A 17,726-nucleotide genomic window follows, 5' to 3' on the forward strand; every position below is an offset into this window, starting at 1 on the left:
CCAGAAATAGAACTGGATGCCTGAGGCAGCCCATCACCCTAACACCAATTTCAGCAGCTCATAGGACTGAAGCTCCCCGCACCCAGGAGCGAAGGCCCAGAGAAGAGAAAAGCAGATGGGGCGGAGGGGCTGCTTCCACAGGAGCCGCAGGGGAGGCTCCAGGCTCATGAATTAGTGGGAAGGTGAGTCCCCTCGTTCATCAGTCCCTCCCTCCCTGAGGCGGGCACTGGGCCTACAGATCTTGAGCCCATCCATCCTCCCAGCATGGGATAGGGGCGTCACATGGGGCTGGAGAAGCAGGGAGGTGTCCTCCCCTGAGCTGGCCCGGGTCCAGTGGCTGCTCGGGGCTGGGGATCCACATGTCCGGGAAGGGCCTGTGGACTTGAGTGGGGTTCAGCGGGGAGCCTAGACCGGCTGCAGGGGCGGCAGCGCAGGCCTGGCCGGCGGCCAGCAGACAGCTTTGTTTTTCCGTAGCAGTTTGCTTGTGATACTTCTTTCCTGAGACGCCAGCTGACAGGGGGAGGGGAGAGGAGCCAGGCCTTGAAAGGGACAGGCTGTGGCCACCTCTGAGAGTGGGAGCCAGTGCTTGGCAGAGCTGCAGGGTAGGGGCTGTCCTGCCACCCCCACGCTGTCTCTTCTTGCATCCGCCCTTCAGATCTCGCGGCCAGGGCAGCAGATGTCTTGCTGGAGTCTCCATCGAGAACCCCCCTCCCCACACCGGCCTCCCCTCTCCCCTGAAGCCCAGCCGTGCTGAGAGGTGGCCTGCCAGCTGTTAGGCTCCCGCGGGCACTGGCCCGGCCCTGCTGTGTGTGTGCCAGGCGCCAGGTGCCAGGCAGGGGGTGCCGGCCCTGCAGCTTGCGGTGGAGGGGTTGGATGTGTGGGGCTGGGCGCCGGGGGTGTTGGGGAAACGGGGATGCTCAAGGGGTTGCAGGTTGTTGGGACAAAGAGCAGAGGCCGCTTCTAGATTCAGGTCTCGAGGGTCCAGGTCTCCTCCTGGCAACAGCTCAAAAATGGACAAAACACCAGGCTGACGGGATAGAGTCTTGCCCTGAACCTGGGATTCCACATAATTCAGTTTTCACGGGGAAAAATGGTCTCCCACTGTGGTCTCTTTTCCAGGCCTCAGCAACTTTCCCTGGGCAAGGGGACGTCAGCAGAGGAGCGTAAGTGCCGGGCGAAATTTCTCAGACTGCTCCAGCAAAACCTCTTCTGAGGCGAGCCCCGACTTCTGCCGGGATCCCCAGAAGAGGTGATGGGCTCGGCTAAATAACTGGCCAGGACCCTCCCCAGCTTCAGGCCTCACCTGGGGCTGCCCACCGCCCAGGGACCCACCTCGGAAGCCATTCAGACACCTTCACCTTAGCGGGGAGAGCAGCTGCTGGCTGTGAGGTCACCAGCTGGCTCTGAGGTCAACATGGTGACTGGTGACAGCCGGCAGCCCCAGTTCCAGCCCGCATCCTCAGGCCTGGCCTCGAAGGCCCCTGGGGAGCAGAGGGGCTGCAGGTCACAGCCTGCCCACCGGCTGCCTCGGGGCATCCTCTGCAAATCCGATCTCCCCCTGGCAGTACCAATTCAAAAGCAGGGCTCCAAGCCGAGGCAAATGCTGTCCAAGGGCCCCTCCAGGAGAGCTCTAAGGCATCACAGACTTAACTATTGTCGTTATAAATAAAATCGAACTAATTACTCATGAGATAATAAAAATTAGGACGTTAGAAAAAACCTAGCCTAGTCAAAATATCCTAATTCTCCTCTTGAGTGTCCCCAGACCTTGTGATTCATGCTTTAGCTAGTTTTCTGATGTCTTGCTGAAATCTGCTTGAAGATTATTTACTTCTATTTGTCTGAGGCGCAGGATGACGGATAACCTTGCTTCTCAAAAATCTTCAGCTATTTTAAGACCAATTAAGCCTTCTCTTCTTTAAGCTAAGAACCCCTAATTACTTTAGCTAGTGCTTTTTTTTGACGGAGTTTTGCTCTTTGTTGCCCAGTGCAGTGGCACGTCTTGGCTCACTGCAACCTCCGTCTCCCAGGTTCAAGCAATTCTCCTGCCTCAGCCTCCTGAGTAGCTGGGATTACAGGTGACCACCACCACACCCAGCTAATTTTGTATTTTTAGTAGAGATGGGGTTTTACCATGTTGGCCAGACTGGTCTCAAACTCTTGACCTCAGGTGATCTGCCTACCTTGGCCTCCCAAAGTGCTGAGATTACAGGCATGAGCCACCGCGCCCGGCCTAGCTAGTGCTTTTTTTTTTTTTTTAATGGCATTGATATATCTGCTCAATGCATTATCTTCAACCAACTTATCCCACTCTTCGAAGTCCATTTGCCAATAAAGAAAAGGGAAAAGAAACAAAGAATTCAAGGAAAGGGTAGGAAAGTCATATGACCATTTATCAGGATGAGAGGAGCAGCACCCAATTTTTTAAAAAAAGTGTTACTTTTTTTTTTTTTGAGAGCTATATTTTATTTCTTTAATCATCTCTATTGCCCCTCTCTGAATACCTTCTAGTTTTAAATGTTCTTCTAAAGGACGTGGCCGGGCACGGTGGTTCACTCCTGTAATCCCAGCACTTTGGGAGGCCGAGGCGGGTGGATCACCTGAGGTTGGGAGTTCGAGACCAGCCTTACCAACATGGAGAAACCCCGTCTCTACTAAAAATACAAAATTAGCCAGGCGTGGTGGCTCATGCCTTTAGTCCCAGCTACTTGGGAGGCTGAGGCAGCAGAATCGCTTGAACCTGGGAGACGGAGGTTGTGGTGAGCCGAGATCACGCCATTATACTCCAGCCTGGGCAACAAAAGTGAAACTCCTTCTCAAAAAAAAAAAAAAAAAAGGATGTTAATCAAAACTACTCATTATTCTAATCAGGGCTTGAGTTGCTACATTGTATCAGAGGAGAATTACTTTCCAATCTCTGTAAGTCACACAGGTATCCTTTGCTATAGTCCAGTCATCAGCTCACTTTGTTTCTTTGCTTCTAATGACACTAACTTGCTATTTCATATTGAGGCTGTGGGCGGCTAGGGCCTCTGGAGTTTTGTTTTTGCTTTCTGTTTTCTATGCCTGTGCCTGACTACCAAGTATCTGTTATTAGTATGCGCTCCCTGCCATTTCATTTAGAACTCTGTAATAAACACATATATGAGTATACATAAGTATACAACTTGACACATTTTCACAAGCAGAAAACGCTGGTGTAACCACCATTCAGATTAAGCAACAGGTGGGGCGACTGCACATTGTGCGTGCCGCCTGCAGGACCCTGGGTCATGCCTGCAGACCCCAGGCCCCCTGGCTGCCCTCCCAGGAGCATTAAGTGAGGCTCCTCCAGCTGCTCCAGGTCCTGCTCAGCTGCCCTGAAGGATGAGGGGATCATCTTGCATGGCATGCCTGCAACTCATTTGCCGCTTTCTAGTTTGCTCACCATTCAAAACTTTCTTCCTAAGGTGCTTTAGTGATCAAGACCATATGCTCTAGAACCTTCCAGGAAGCAAGCTCATGGGTGAGCCAGTTGAGAATAGGAGAGCCTTGTTGGATGACTTCCTGATTATCTAGTCAGAAAGCTGGTGGAGAGGTGTCTACATATGTGTAGGGCTGAAGACCTTTATACAGGATACGGAAAGGTGACTCATAGATCCAGGAAGTATGAATCAGGCCTGCTCAGAACCGGCGAGAACTGGCAGTAGTCTGAAGGAAGAGTTCTGTAAGGCCGGTCGCCTCCCCGGGAGTTCGGACACACCCGCTCCCTCTCCGGGAGCTCGGACACGCCCACCCCACTCCGCGCCTAGAAACCACAGCACCACTCCATGCCCGGCACCAAGCTCTGCACTCAGCACCTAGCTCTCAGTTAAAGAACCTCGCCAAAATTCAAAAGAAGCCCCGCCAGGACCTGCCCAAAAGCATTTTGTCCCATTCAGGCTCCACTCCCCCTGGGTGGACTGCTCACCGGAAATCCCGCCTACCTGCCAATGGCAGCTGGCCCCATCCACGTCCGGTTTCCCCACAGCCAATCGGAACGCCTCCACGCCCTATAAAAGCCCAGGTCTGAGCGGCGTCCGAGCGACTTCTCCGGCACCTCCTGACGGACTGCAGAACCTTGCCCAGGAGCCGGTTGAATTTCTTCATTCCAGTAACCGGCCTCCGTTGCCTCTCATTGAAACCTTACAAGTTCTATTCTAAATTCAGCTGGACCGTGCCAGGGTGTATCAGAGAGGTTTGTCATAGGCAATTCAAATGGAGCAACTGAGAAAAGTTTTTAAAATATTTAATTCCTTTTTTAGAGACAGGGTCTTGCTCTGTTGCCCAGGCTGGAGTGCAGTGGTGTGATCATTGCTCACTGCACCTTGAAACTCCTGGACTCAAGCAATCTTCCTGCCTCAGCCTCCCAAGTAGCTGGGACTCCAGGTGTGCACCACCATGCCCAGCTAATTTTTAATTAGCTGGGGTCTTGCTATGTTGCCCAGGCTGGTCTTGAACTCCTTGCCTCAAGTGATTTACCTAGCTCGGCCTCCCAAGGTGCTGGGATTATAGGTATGAGCCACCATGCCCAGCCCAGCATAATAAAAAAATTATTGACAAGAGTTTACAGAGTTAAAGGAAGTCAAAAATGGTTAAAGGAGCACTACAATAGGAGGGAGACATTACTCCCTCTAGGCTTAAAGAGAAGGAGCAAAGGGAGGGAACAGGTATCTGGACCTGGGGAATGAAACTCTGTGTAGTGAAAGCTGTCACCTTTGGTACAGTGTTGGGGCCACTGGCAATGTGCAATCCAGTGGGAAGGAGCAGGTGGAAACAATGCTAAAGCCCACTGTCCTCCTACCTCCAGTCTCCTGCTAGTGCCTGCCTCTGGCCAAACCCACGTAGCTGCTGAAGACCATGGAACCCACTGGCACAGTCTGCAAAGGCCCGCCTGTGGGACACAGAGTAGAGAGTGGAGAAGAGACCACCCCGCACCTTCACCTTCCACTGAATGACGGCAGGTCGCTAACATCATGCTGCATCTCAAACCTAAAGGGTAAGCCACGATGTTCTTCATGTGAGGTTTTGGGGTGAAAGTGAAGAAATAGCATCAAGTAATTAACATAGAAGCTGCTACAATGCCCACTTCTATACCTGCTTCTGAGGCCAAGTTAATAGTGGCTGCCTCCTCTTACTGCCTGCTACCTATTCCCTGTTCTCTGAAGGCACCTCAACCTATCAGGGTTCTTTATTCCTTCACGATCAGCATCCTTGGTGGTCCTGTTGTTATTAAGTTGCCTCGATTTCCACTGAACAGTGATTGAAGAGAATCCTAAGCACTGGCTTTTGAATTCCTAGATTCTGCATAAAGTCTTCCCTACCCTCATTGTATAGTGGCAGGCCAGTTTCTCCTTTCTAATCATATCAGATACCTTGGTCAGCAGTGTGAGCCCCATTTCTGCCCGTTGGATTAGTAGAAAGAGAGGCTGTAATGGTTAGAAGGCAGTCTCAGCGTCCCATTTAACAGAACCTTGGCAGTGTTCCCTTGTTCTTCCCTTGCGCACAAAGACCTGCAAACCCACTGAGCTCAAGGTTGCAAGGATGGGAAGCAAATACCTCTTAAGAGGATGCAACAGGCTGGGCGTGGTGGCTCATGCCTGTAATCCCAGCACTTTGGGAGGCCGAGGCAGGAGGCTAACTTGATGCCAGGAGTTTGAGACCAGCCTAGGCAATGTGGTGAGACCCCCATCTCTGCAAAACATAGAAAAAATTAGTCGGGGTGGTGTGTGTGCTTGTAGTTCCAGCTACCTGGGAAACTGAGGTGGGAAGATCACCTGAGCCTGGGAAGTCAAGGCTGCAGTGAGTTGTGTTCGTGCCACGGCACCACTGGCATTCCAGTTTGGGTGACAGAGTGAGATCCTGTCTCAAAAAATAAAAGGAAACCATGTACTGCACCTTTTTTTAAAATCTTAAGATGAGTTTTCTAAGCATAGGCAATACGATCTGTAGTGATGAATAAGGCACTCTATAAGGATAGTGTTGGTAGAGTGTTACAAACAGGGAAACCAAAAACATGTAGATTAGACATCTGTTCACATAAGGACCCATCACTGCCCCACCGTGTTCGAAGGGATTTAGTACTATTAATCTGCCTCCAGATTGATGGTGACTTCAGCTGAGGGAGTAATACGGACCATCCCTGACTTACGATAGTTCAACTTACACACTTTTATAATGGTGCGAAAGTGATACGCATTCAGTAGGATCTGTACTTCAGTTTTTGAATTTTGATATTTTCCTGGGCTAGCAATATGTGGTGCAATACTCTCTTGTGATGTTGGGCAGAGGCAGCAGCAGCAGCTCCTGGTCAGCCAAGTAATCACAAGGGTCAGCAACCAACACTCTACAGTGCACTGTGTGGCCAGATGGCTTTGCCCAACGCCTAGCCAGTGGAAGTGTCTGAGCAGGGCTAAGGTGGGCAGGCTACGCTGTGACGTCTGGTGGGTTAGGTGCATTAAACACATTTTCAACTTAGGATATTTTCAACTTGCAATGGGCTTATGCGGACATAACCAGGTCGTATGTCTAGGAGCATTGATGTCACATGGGGAACTCAGCAGAGACTTCTGCTATTGGCTACACATTGTTAAGACTATCAGTCTTCATCCCAGAGTAGAGGCGGAACAAGCCACCTCATACATGGTCTCAGTGATTAAGTCCAGCGATGCCCTCTGGTAGGCAGTCATGTAGGACACAAATGTCTTCACAATCTGTGCTTAGTGAAGTTTATCGGCATACCCTCCCCCAGACCTCCTTGTCACCAGTATTACAACCTTTTTCTTCAGTCCTTGACCAGTTGGCCAACCCACTAGTGTCTGCTCATGAATCTGTGTAGGTGTGTACTCCAGACCATTTCTCGTTCCATTGGAAGTGAATAATCTGATGTCTTTCCCAAAGTGCTGCCCACTGGGATGATTTTCCTTCACTACTCACTTTCACAGTCACCTCTGAATAGGGATACAATGACACTGGCCATCTGCTCCTGGCTGATGCTGTGTGACTTTAAACCAAGCCTGGGTTTTTCTCTTCATTAATTAGTCATAGGGGATTTCTACAAAGCCAAAAATGTAAGTTGTGGGAAAGGCAAGTAAGTAATAGGAACAGTTTCCAAGAGTCTGAGCTATCTGCTTCAATTAGGGTTTTCCAAGAAATGAAGCCAATAGAACATACATATATATAGAACGATCTGTTGTAAGGAATTGGCTTACTCAATTGTGAAGGCCTGGTGAGTCCAAAATCTGATGGCGGTAGCTCAGCGGACTCAGGAAAAGGTTGCAGTTTGAGTCCAAAGACAGTCTGCTCAGCACTTTGGGAGGCCGAGGCGGGTGGATCACGAGATCAAGAGATTTGAGACCATCCTGGTCAACATGGCGAAACCCCGTCTCTACTAAAAATACAAAAAATTAGCTGGGCATGGTGGCGCATGCCTGTAATCCCAGCTACTCAGGAGGCTGAGGCAGGAGAATTGCCTGAACCCAGGAGGCGGAGGTTGCGGTGAGCCGAGATCACGCCATTGCACTCCAGCCTGGGTAAAAAGAGCGAAACTCCGTCGCAAAAAAAAAAGACAGTCTGCTGGTGAATCCCCACCTGCTTGGGCAAGGTGAGCCTTTTGTTCTATTCCGGCCTTCAGCTGATTACATGAGGCCCACCCACATTATGGAGGGCAATCTGCTTTACTAAATCTATGGATTCAAAGTTTTCTCATCCCAAAACACCCTCATATAAACATATGGGAATAATATTTGACTAAATATCTAGGCACTGTGCACCAGTCAAGTTGACATATGAAATTTGTCAGCATACTGTTTATGCAATTTACTTGGGGCTGATTTTGTAGGTGAGATAATGCTCAGGTCATGATGGCTGGCCCTGGTCACATAGTTGCTTGCTATCCTGTGACCAGGGAGGAATTCACTGTCTGCCAGAGCCTAGTGGCAAGCAAGAAGCTGCTTTGCAAATATCAGCAAAAGAGGCCTTATACCCAAAGCCTTGGTATCTGCATGTAATTTTGTTGGAGTCCTCCAGGGATACTGATTACATTTTATATAAGTGTATTCATCTGTTCTCACACTGCTATAAAGACATACCTGAAACTGGGTAATTTATGAGGAAAAGAGGTTTTATTGACTCACAGGTCCACAGGCTGTACAAGAAGCATGGTTTGGGAAGCCTCAGGAAACATACAATCATGGCAAAGGATGAAGGGGAAGCAAGCACTTTCTTCACATGGTAGCAAGCAAGAGAAAGAGCCGAGGGGACAGTACTACACACTTTTAAACAACCAGATCTCATGAGAACTCACTCACCAAACAGCAAAGGGAAAATCCATCCCCACTATCCAATCACCTCCCAGAAGGTCCCTCCCGCAACAATTTGCCATGAGATTTGGGTGGGGACACAGCCAAACCATATCAATAGGCTACATTAAAATGCTTCCTCTGCTACCGGGTCTGCTTATTCATAGACACCAAGAGGCAGAGAACCTTGCATCATAACCAGAGAACATTTTGGTCTCACGTCCCTTATAACTGGCAGCTTAAATGCTCAGAGCAGCATAACCAAGAATGACTGAAACCCACAGGTCCACTAAATGTTGTATCCCTTGTTAGTGGTAGGAAGTATAAGATGTAGCAATTTGCCACTCAATCCTAACATTTGCCAGGCCCCAGAAGCCCAGAAACTTTACAATATGGAAACTCCTACACTTTCACGGGGTTTATCTCCCATCTCCTGCAGGCGTGTATCTTACTAGGCCATCTAAAATATGTGCTGCTTCCTGTTCACCAGGTCCAATTAACATTATGTCACCAGTGAAACAGTGGTGTTCTCTAAGAGATCAAGATGTCAAGTTCTTGTGGACTATATCACAACAGAGAGCAGATCACTGATACAGCCCTGGCGTATGGCCTCTGATGAATGGGTACTGTTGGCTCTGCCATATGAAGATAATCAGCTTCACTGGTGGAAATGGAAGAAAAAGCACTTTCTAGGACTATAGCTGTGTACCAGGTGCCAGGGGCATTTTTTAATTGCTACGGTAATACTCATTTGAAACTGCAATTACAATTGGCATCACCAATATGACTAAATTCTCTATAATCTGCATAATTCTCTATCATCCATCTGGCTTTTGTGCCAGCCACACATATGAGTTAAATATTAATGTGGTAAGATTCACCAGTCCTGCATCTTTTAAGCATGTGATGACTGCACTAATCCTGTAATTCCCCCATGGTTATATATCTTTGGATTCACCATCTTTGCAGTGTGGGAGAAGACAGTTCCATTTGGAAGTGAGCAGCTACTACTTGGTCCCTCCTGCCATTCCAGATAAAATTCTGCTTAATATATCTATTACTATCATACTTTCTGGGCCTGGAAAAGTAGCTGCAGGATACATCTTCAGTCCTACTGGACCCACTGTAAGATAGACTTGGGCCACTATTCCACTTATCACCTGGTCTCCGTGAGCTCATTCTGACTTGTGGACTACAATGGCAATTTGAGACTCTGGTGGTTAGCATGAGTTCAGAAATAGCATAAAATAGTCCCTGGAAGGTCTAGATATTTCCCCTTCTCATTCTGCTAAATGATCTCTGGTCTCTCTGGAGGATTGCAGCAAGATTCACAGTATATGCCTATGGCCACATTGCAGGGCACTTGTCGGAAGAGACTGTTCCTCCCTCTCCCAAAACCAGGGGATTCTGGGTCTCTGGGTTTTGGGGTCTGAACACTAGGTAAATTCCCAGTATGATTCTGCCCGCCAGCCTCAGAAGCTTTCTGCTAACATACGTCAAGCAGCACCCTAATCGTCTGCGTATCTATTGCAATCCTAGGCACTCCATGATTAGTTAGCCCGTGCCACAGATCCTTATAGGATAAAACGCTCCAATTACCATACCAGTCCTGCAGCTCATTAGGGTAATTGTGTCCCTTGTGCCTTTGAGACATCTGGCTTCTACTACTCTGGGATTCCATTTTTTTCCATTACAATCATGGAGCTTAATTCCATTGCAGCCTCTCCCAGTGTCATTTCCTGCTTACAGAAAACAGCCAAGAAGTGCTTTTTCAGGATGCCTGTGAACATTTCACTAATGGAATTCTTATGGCCTTTGAAGGGAGTGTCCTCTGGCCTTCCTGGGGAGTGTGGTTAAGGCGTGGTTAAGAATGTTGCACAGAATAGATCCTCTCCAACATTCCCAACTTCCTAAGCCTTCAGTTTCCTTTTCTTTAGAATGCTAGAAAAGTCCTCATTAACTGCCAGCCACTGTTGAATGAGACTTCTGCTAGCCAGCGTAGTTATGAAGACCACTCCCAGGTGCTCAAGCCAGCACAGTAAATCCTGAATCTTGACTGAATCCACCCATATCATTACATTCTCCTTGATCAAGTTTTGCATTTAATCCTTCTCCAACTAATACCCATAGGACTCCCTTCCTTACGTGCTCTGCACACTCCTGCCAATTTTCCTGCAACTCTTCTGATGTTCAGACCCAGCCTCCTGGAGGCCCAGGAGGAAAAAGTGGTTTCTTGGGCCAGGCTCAGGGTCTCTGTACTGTGTGCAGTCTAGGAACTTGGTGCCCTGTGTCCCAGCTGCTCCAGCTGTGGCTAAAAGGAGCCAATGTGGAGCTCTGGTCGTGGCTTCAGAGGGTGCAAGCCTCAAGCTTTGGCAGCTTCCATGTGGTGCCGAGCCTGAGAGTTCACAGAAATCAAGAACTGAGGTTTGGGAACCTCTGCCTACATTTCAGAGGACGTATGGAAATGCTTGGATGTCAGGCAAAGGTTTGCTGCAGGGGCAGGGCTCTCATGGAGAACCTCTACTAGGGAAGTGAGGAAGGGAAATGTGGGGTCAGAGCCCCCACACAGAGTCCCTACTGGGGCACTGCCTAGTGGAGCTGTGAGAAGAGGGCCACCATTCTCCAGAGCCCAGAATGACAGATCCACTGATAGCTTGCACTGTGTGGCTGGAAAAGGTGCAGACACTCAACGCCAGCCTGTGAAAGCAGCCAGGAGGGAGGCTGTACCCTGCAAAGCTACAGAGGTGGAGCTGCCCACATTTATTTTGCCAAGGCTAAGGACACAGCCTCAAGAGGTCCTGATGCCACGCGCCCAAGGTGGTCAGGGCACAGCTTGATTTTATACATTTCAGAGAGACACGAGACATCAATCAATACGTGTAAGATGCACATTGGTTCACATTGTCCTACCTTTCACATTGGAAAGGTAGGACAACTCAAAGCAGGATCTTCCAGGTCATAGGTGGATAAGAGACAAACGATTGCATTCTTTGGAGTCTTTGATCAGCCTTTCACTGAATATTTAATTTACGTGTGAGGGGAGGTAAAGGAATAGCCACTCATGCCTTAGTCTGGCTCAGTGAAGCTGCATTTTTACATAAACACTGGGGCAGAGGAAACAATCAGATATGCATTTGTGGGCAGAGGGATGACTTTGAGTTCTGTCCTTTGTCCTGCACCTGTGAAGATAAGCCATCAGTTTAGATTGCCACGGTGAAATTCAAGAGAACTGTTTTAGAGTAAAGATCTTGAAGCCCAGAAGGAATTTATTTGTGGGCAAATTTTGAGGGAGGTATGTAGCTTTTTTTTTTTTTTTTTAAACCTTTGTAGCTATCTTATTTAGGAATAAAATAGGAGGCAAGTTTGCCTGACACTGTTCCCACTTGACTTTTCCCTTTGGCTTAGTGATTCTGGGATTATGAGATCTATTTTCCATTCACAGTATACATTATCCTGCTCCAAATAGGTACATAAAAGTAAATCAACATTCTATACTTGGATTTCTGGGCACTTGGACCATTTTCTAGGGAGCCTGTGATTTTCAGTGCTGACGGTGAAGAATGAGTAGTGTCACATCATGTTGCCAGCAAAGAAGACACTACCCATGTGTGCCACGGAGAAAGGTGCCCCATGTCCTCCCAGAGCTCCTGCTACATGTTGGTGTTGACGGAAAATGTTTAGAGATAACTAGCTTCAAGTTTTGGGTTGATTTTTACATTTTTCTTCTTTGGGCTAATAACAATTTCTTTAGGCTCCAGAATTCCTGGGAAAGTTGGTCCCCATCTGAAGTTGCGCCTTGATACCTGTGGTTCTATCAGCACCTAGGGAGTGTGGCGGGCACACTGTTTCCTATGGGGAAAGAATGACCTGGAGCAGCAAGTTGGGAACTGAAGAGTATTCCAGGGCTTCTTCCAAGAACTGAGAAAGAAAGGGGGGATAGAGGAAGAGGGCTGGGGGATTGAAAGGGAGAGGTGAGAGCCATGAGCCTGGAGAGACACGGGGGAGTAACCGCGTTAAGGTTTTGGACTTCGTTCCGAGAGCAGTTGGGAGCATGCTGAAGCAACTTAAGAGGCATATGTGTGTGGGAATACAGGGAAAGACATGGTCAAATTTGCACTTTGGGAAGACCACTGTGATTTGCAGTGTGGAGACTGGATGGAAGGAGTCAGTGCTAGAGGCAGGGGGACCAGCTGGGAGACTGACGCCTTGATCCTAACCTGAGCATGGTTGAGGATGAGTATGGTCTGAACTAGGGCAGTGGCATTGGGAGTGGAGAAAACAGGGTGGAATGTAGAATTATTCAAGGAGTAAAATGGGCATGTCTGTCTGAGTGATCATTTGGATGTGAGGAAAAAGGAATGGGCAGTCAAGGACTGTTCCAAAGTTTGCAGCTTGAGCATTTGGTAGATGACATGACTCCCTAAAATAAATAGCTCTTGCTATAGTTTGAATGTTTGTTCCCCCAAAGCCTCATGTTGAAATGTGATCCCCAGTGTTGGAGTGGGGTCTGGTGGGAGGTGTTTGGGTCATGGGGGCAGATCCCTCATGAATGACTTAGTGCCCTCCCAGTAGTAATGAGTGAATTCTCACTCAGCTCCCAAAAGAGTAGGTTTGTCAAAGGAGCCTGGCATCTCCCTTCTCTCTTTTGCTCTCTCTCTCTCTCTCCATGTGATCTCTGCACATTCCAGTTCCCCTTCAGCTTTTGCCATGAGTAGAAGCAGCTTGAAGCCATCACCAGAAGCTGAGAAGATGCTGGTGTCATGCTTGTATAGCCTGCAGATCCATGAGCCAGATAAACCTCTTTTCTTTAAAATTACCCAGCCTCAGGTATTCCTTTACAGCAACACTAAATGGACTAAGACACTTGTGTAGGAACTGGCTTAATGGGTAATTTAGGTTAGACCTATTGACGTCTTGGTATCTGTAGGAGTCAAGTGGAGATGATCATTTAGCAGTCGTATATACACATCTGAAGCTTAAGAGAGAGTTGTATGTCGGAGATGGAGTTTTGAGAGTCATCAGCATATGGTTAGTGCCTGACATCCTGAGAGTAGATACATTTCTGAGAAACTGGAGTAAGAATAGATCAAAACCTGTCAATCCTTAACATACGCTCTCTATGCTCCAGTCACAGCTGATGACCGGTCATCACCCAATCTGTAATACAATTTCCCACCTCCGCACCTTGGCTCCTGGTGCTCCCACTGATAGGACGCAATATCCTCTTTTCCCTGCCTGTAAAATTCTAACCTCTTGAGGTTCTACTCCATTATCACCTCCTTGAAGACACCCTCTTGGAGCCTCCCCACTCCTCCTCTGAGTCCCCACAGCACAGAACACCCAGTCGCTGTTTATTAAACTTGGGATGCCTCTGCCTCCCCTTCCAGACTGTGTGTTCTAGGGTAGGAATGTGGTCTCATCCATGTCACACCCCCAGTTCCTTGTTCTGTGCTACCTCATACCTTCACGCATGCTGTTCCTTCTGCCTGGAGAATTCTGTCTCTTCTCCTTCCCATACTTCCCTCACTTACCTGAAAAATGAAGAATAGCCAAATAGAGGGACAGATTCTGGAACAGAAAAAGCAGTCTTGGCATGCCATGTGATGCAGTTTAGGCTTGACTCTGTAGGCAACGAAGAGCCATGGAAGGTTTTAGAGCACAAGCGTGGCATGTGAGATGATTGTGGCAGCTGTAAGGCTGCAGAACTCTTTCCTATGCTTGCTGCTTAATCAACAAGTATAGAAATAACTCTAGGAAAGGGTTCTACAGCCTCACAGTTGTATTCATGTGGTGGTTCTGAGCATATTTCAGCTATGTGTCTGGGGGTCACCTAGCCCCTATTAGTTATTGAGCTCTCGGCTTTCCAGGTCATCATAGTGACAGATGACTGCCTCATGGTGCGGCTGATCCTCACCACTAACAGCAAGAGAGACTTTCTGCTGGCCAGAGGGAAGCCGCAGGGTCATCTGGCCTGAGCTCCAGGGGAAAACCAATCTGTGCTCCATGTACTCATCAGGGTACAGAAAACCTGGGGGACTCCTACCACACATCACCCTGGAAATCCTCAAGATCTGTCTCAAGAAGTTACATCAAAACTGATAGAGCACACAGTACTGGTTTTTTTTAAACCACCTATGAAAGACATTTGGGGGGAAATTAGGCAAATTTGAATATGTACATATATGTTGTCCAAAAATTGTTGTTGGGTTTCCCTAAGTGTGATAATTTATTGTGGACGGTAGGAAAATGTCTTTATTTTATAGACACAGTTTTTAAAATGTCATGGTATCTGTAATATACTTTAAAATGGTCAGCCAAGAAGGAAAATATATAGAGATATACGGATGCAACAAATGTGACAAAAAGCTAGCAGTTCTAAAATCTAAGTGCTGAGGATGTGGGTGATTGTTGATGTAGTCTTTTCCTGTCTGTTTGGAAGTTTTTGAAATAAACAGTTAAAAACATGATAAGGGAGCTGTAGTTTCTCATTTCCTTAAAGAAGTGGAACCTCATGGGAGCATCCAACAGATCGGCAGCTGTTAGGCGGCATGATCTTCTCCAAGTGGGGTCACTAGACCAGCCCATGTCAAACTAGGAAGCTCAACAGAATGCAGCTTCCTGGGCACCACCAGGGCCCCCTCACATCAGATTTTCTTGCGGGTAAAGTATGAGCATTTACATATTTAACAGATTCTTTTGGTGAGAATCATAGGTGTAGTAAGCTATCCACACAGCTAAGGGTCAAGACTGAAACAAGTTGAATGTGTTTGCTGTGTGACCTTGGGCAATTTACTTAACTTCTGTGAGCCTCCATGGTGTTGTATGTAAAGTAATGATATTTCATAAAAGCAACCTTCTCTGCCTCACTGGTTGCTTTTATTTCATATTACATGTTTCTATTTATTTATTTAGAGACAGGGTCTCATTCTGTTGCCCAGGCTGCAATGCAGTGTTGCAGTCATAGCTCACTGCAGCCTTGAATGCCTGGACTCAAGGGAGCCTCCTGTCTCAGCCTTCTGAGTTGGGACTAAAGGTATGCACCACTACTGCCAGCTTGGTCTTTTTTTTTTTTTTTTTAATGTAGAAACAGGGTCTTGCTATGTTGCCCAGGCTGGTCTGCCCGTTTCCTAAGTGCTCTGTAAAGTGCTACCCAGGTATAAGGTGATGTGCTAAACAATGAGAGAGAATAGGTACCAATTAATTGAATAATGAGCATTGTGCATACAATATTGGGTTTGCTGCTTACAACAATGCTGTGAGATACACATGATTATCCTTTCTCTACAGATGAAGAAATGCACTTGTCCATGGTTGTTGCACTAGTTTCCTGTTCCTGCTGTAACAAATGACTACTGTTCTGAAATAATTGAAAGGATCAGAATCCAGTTTAAAGAGTATTCAAGCAAAAAGCTGGGAATGACCATCTGGGAGAAAAAGACTGCAGAGAGATGGAATCAGTGCTCCAGAGTTAAAAGTTAAGTTCTTGATTATACATGTAGAAAACAGAGACATTTAAGTAGGATTATAACACTTCCTGTATAAGGCTGGCTTATGAGCTACAACAATTTAATTAGTTACAATTTGTTTTCCGATGGCTTGTTTTCTTTTCTTTACAGCTGGTTTTCATTTTCTGTCCAATTTAAAAGAGTGTATTCAACCTTCCATCTTCAGACAATGTGATAGCTATGAGGTCTTTGTGTGAGAAAGCTAAGAGGGAAGTTAATTTGCAATTAAGATCAACAGGGAAGGGGGAAGGGATCTTTCCTGGTGTCCTTTGGTCATTTGCAACATTTTACAAAACAATGTAGGTAGGGAAGCAAGCTAGTCTCTAATCAGAAACAAAGCTTATAGCTGCCTATGTTACAGCTGTCTGTCACATGACTCAAGCCCCATAAGCACATTCCCTTAAGACTCAAAAAATAAAGGTGTTAACAGGGCTGTGTTCTTTTGGAGGCTCCATTTCCTTGACAAGTCTGGCTTCTAGAGACTCCTGGCATCTTGGGCTAGGACTCCTCTTCTGTCTTCAAAGCCAGCTTTTGCTTCTATGGTCACATCACCTCCTCTGACTATGATTATAATTGCCCAACAGGTTTTTCTTGCCCATTGCACAGATAAAACAATTCACTGAGACTGCAATATTGCATTAGAGAAAGAATTTAATTAATGCAGAGCTAGTCAAATGGAAGAAGAGGGGTTTATTACTCCAATCAGCCTCCCCAAGGACTTAGAGGCTGGTGTTTTGATGGATAATTTAGTGAGCAGAGGGCCATGGAATGCATGATGCTGATTAATTGAAGATGAAATCCTAGTGGTGTAGAAAACAGTCCTTGTGTGCTGAGTCAGTCTCTGTCTGGGTAGGGGCCACAGGACTGGTTGAGTTGTGAGTTTGGGTGGGCTTGGTCTATTGCCAGAATCCAAAGGTCTGAAACAAAGTCTCAAAAGACCAATCTTAGGTTCTATAATAGTGAGGTCATCTATAGAAGCAATTGGGGAAGTTACAAATCTGTGACTTCTGGTCACATAACTCATGCGCAATAAGGGTTTAGAAAAACCACAGTAACATTTTAGCAGAACTTAGGGTCCTTCTATAATCCTAATCTCACGGCCTTTTATTAGTTTTACAAAGGAGGCTTCCGTCCCTGAGCAAAAAGGGGCTTAGTTTTAGGGAGGGTCTCTTTTCTTCTTTCCTTCAAGGTTGAAACTACAAATTCCTCCCATGGTTAGATTGGCCTATGCCCAGGAATGAGCAGGGACAGCAGCCTGTGAGGCTAGAGGCAAGATGGAGTCAGCCACGCTAGGCTTCTGTCACTGTCATTATCTTTGCAAAGGCAGCTTCATGGCCCTTCTGCCTTTCTTTCAGAAGAACACTTGGGGCTGGGTGTGGTCACTTACGTCTGTGATCCCAGCACTTTGAGAGGTGAAGGCAGGAGGATCACTTGAGGTCAGGAGTTTGAGACCAGCCTGGCCAACATGGTGAAACTACATCTCTACTAAGAATACAAAAATTAGCTGGGCATGGTGGCGGGCACCTATAATCCCAGCTATTCCAGAGGCTGAGGCAGGAGAATTGCTTGAACCCGGGAGGTGGAGGCTGCAGTAAGTGGATTGTGCCACTGCACTCCAGCCTGGGTGACAGAGCGAGACTCCATCAAAGCAAACAAACAACAACAACCAAAAAAACAGAAGAACACCTGGGCTCACCTGAAGGCAGGCCTTCAGAAAAGCGACACTGAAGGATTCTAGCTGCCATGGGGAATCTGGCGGCCAGGGGGAATGTGGAGGCCAGGGAGAATCAGGAGGCCATGGGGAATCTGGAGGCCAGGGGGAATCTGGAGGCTAGGGGGAATCTGGAGGCCACGGGGAATCTGGAGGCCAGGGGGAATCTGGAGGCCAAGGGGAATCTGGAGG

At 47.3% G+C, this 17,726-nt stretch overlaps 1 long non-coding RNA gene across 1 annotated transcript; it reads left to right on the forward strand.

The window, feature by feature from the left end:
- The first annotated feature begins 77 nt into the window (after window positions 1-77).
- LOC105712565 (uncharacterized) lies at window positions 78-16,255 on the forward strand. Its single transcript, XR_001106349.2, has 3 exons — window positions 78-182; window positions 4,829-5,017; window positions 15,606-16,255. It is a non-coding gene; the product is annotated as an uncharacterized LOC105712565 (long non-coding RNA).
- Window positions 16,256-17,726: the final 1,471 nt, after the last annotated feature.

Source organism: Aotus nancymaae, unplaced genomic scaffold (assembly GCF_030222135.1).
Source record: "Aotus nancymaae isolate 86718 unplaced genomic scaffold, 86718_ANA_hifiasm-v0.15.2.pri h1tg000077l, whole genome shotgun sequence".
In the NCBI taxonomy this organism is placed as follows: domain Eukaryota; kingdom Metazoa; phylum Chordata; class Mammalia; order Primates; family Aotidae; genus Aotus; species Aotus nancymaae.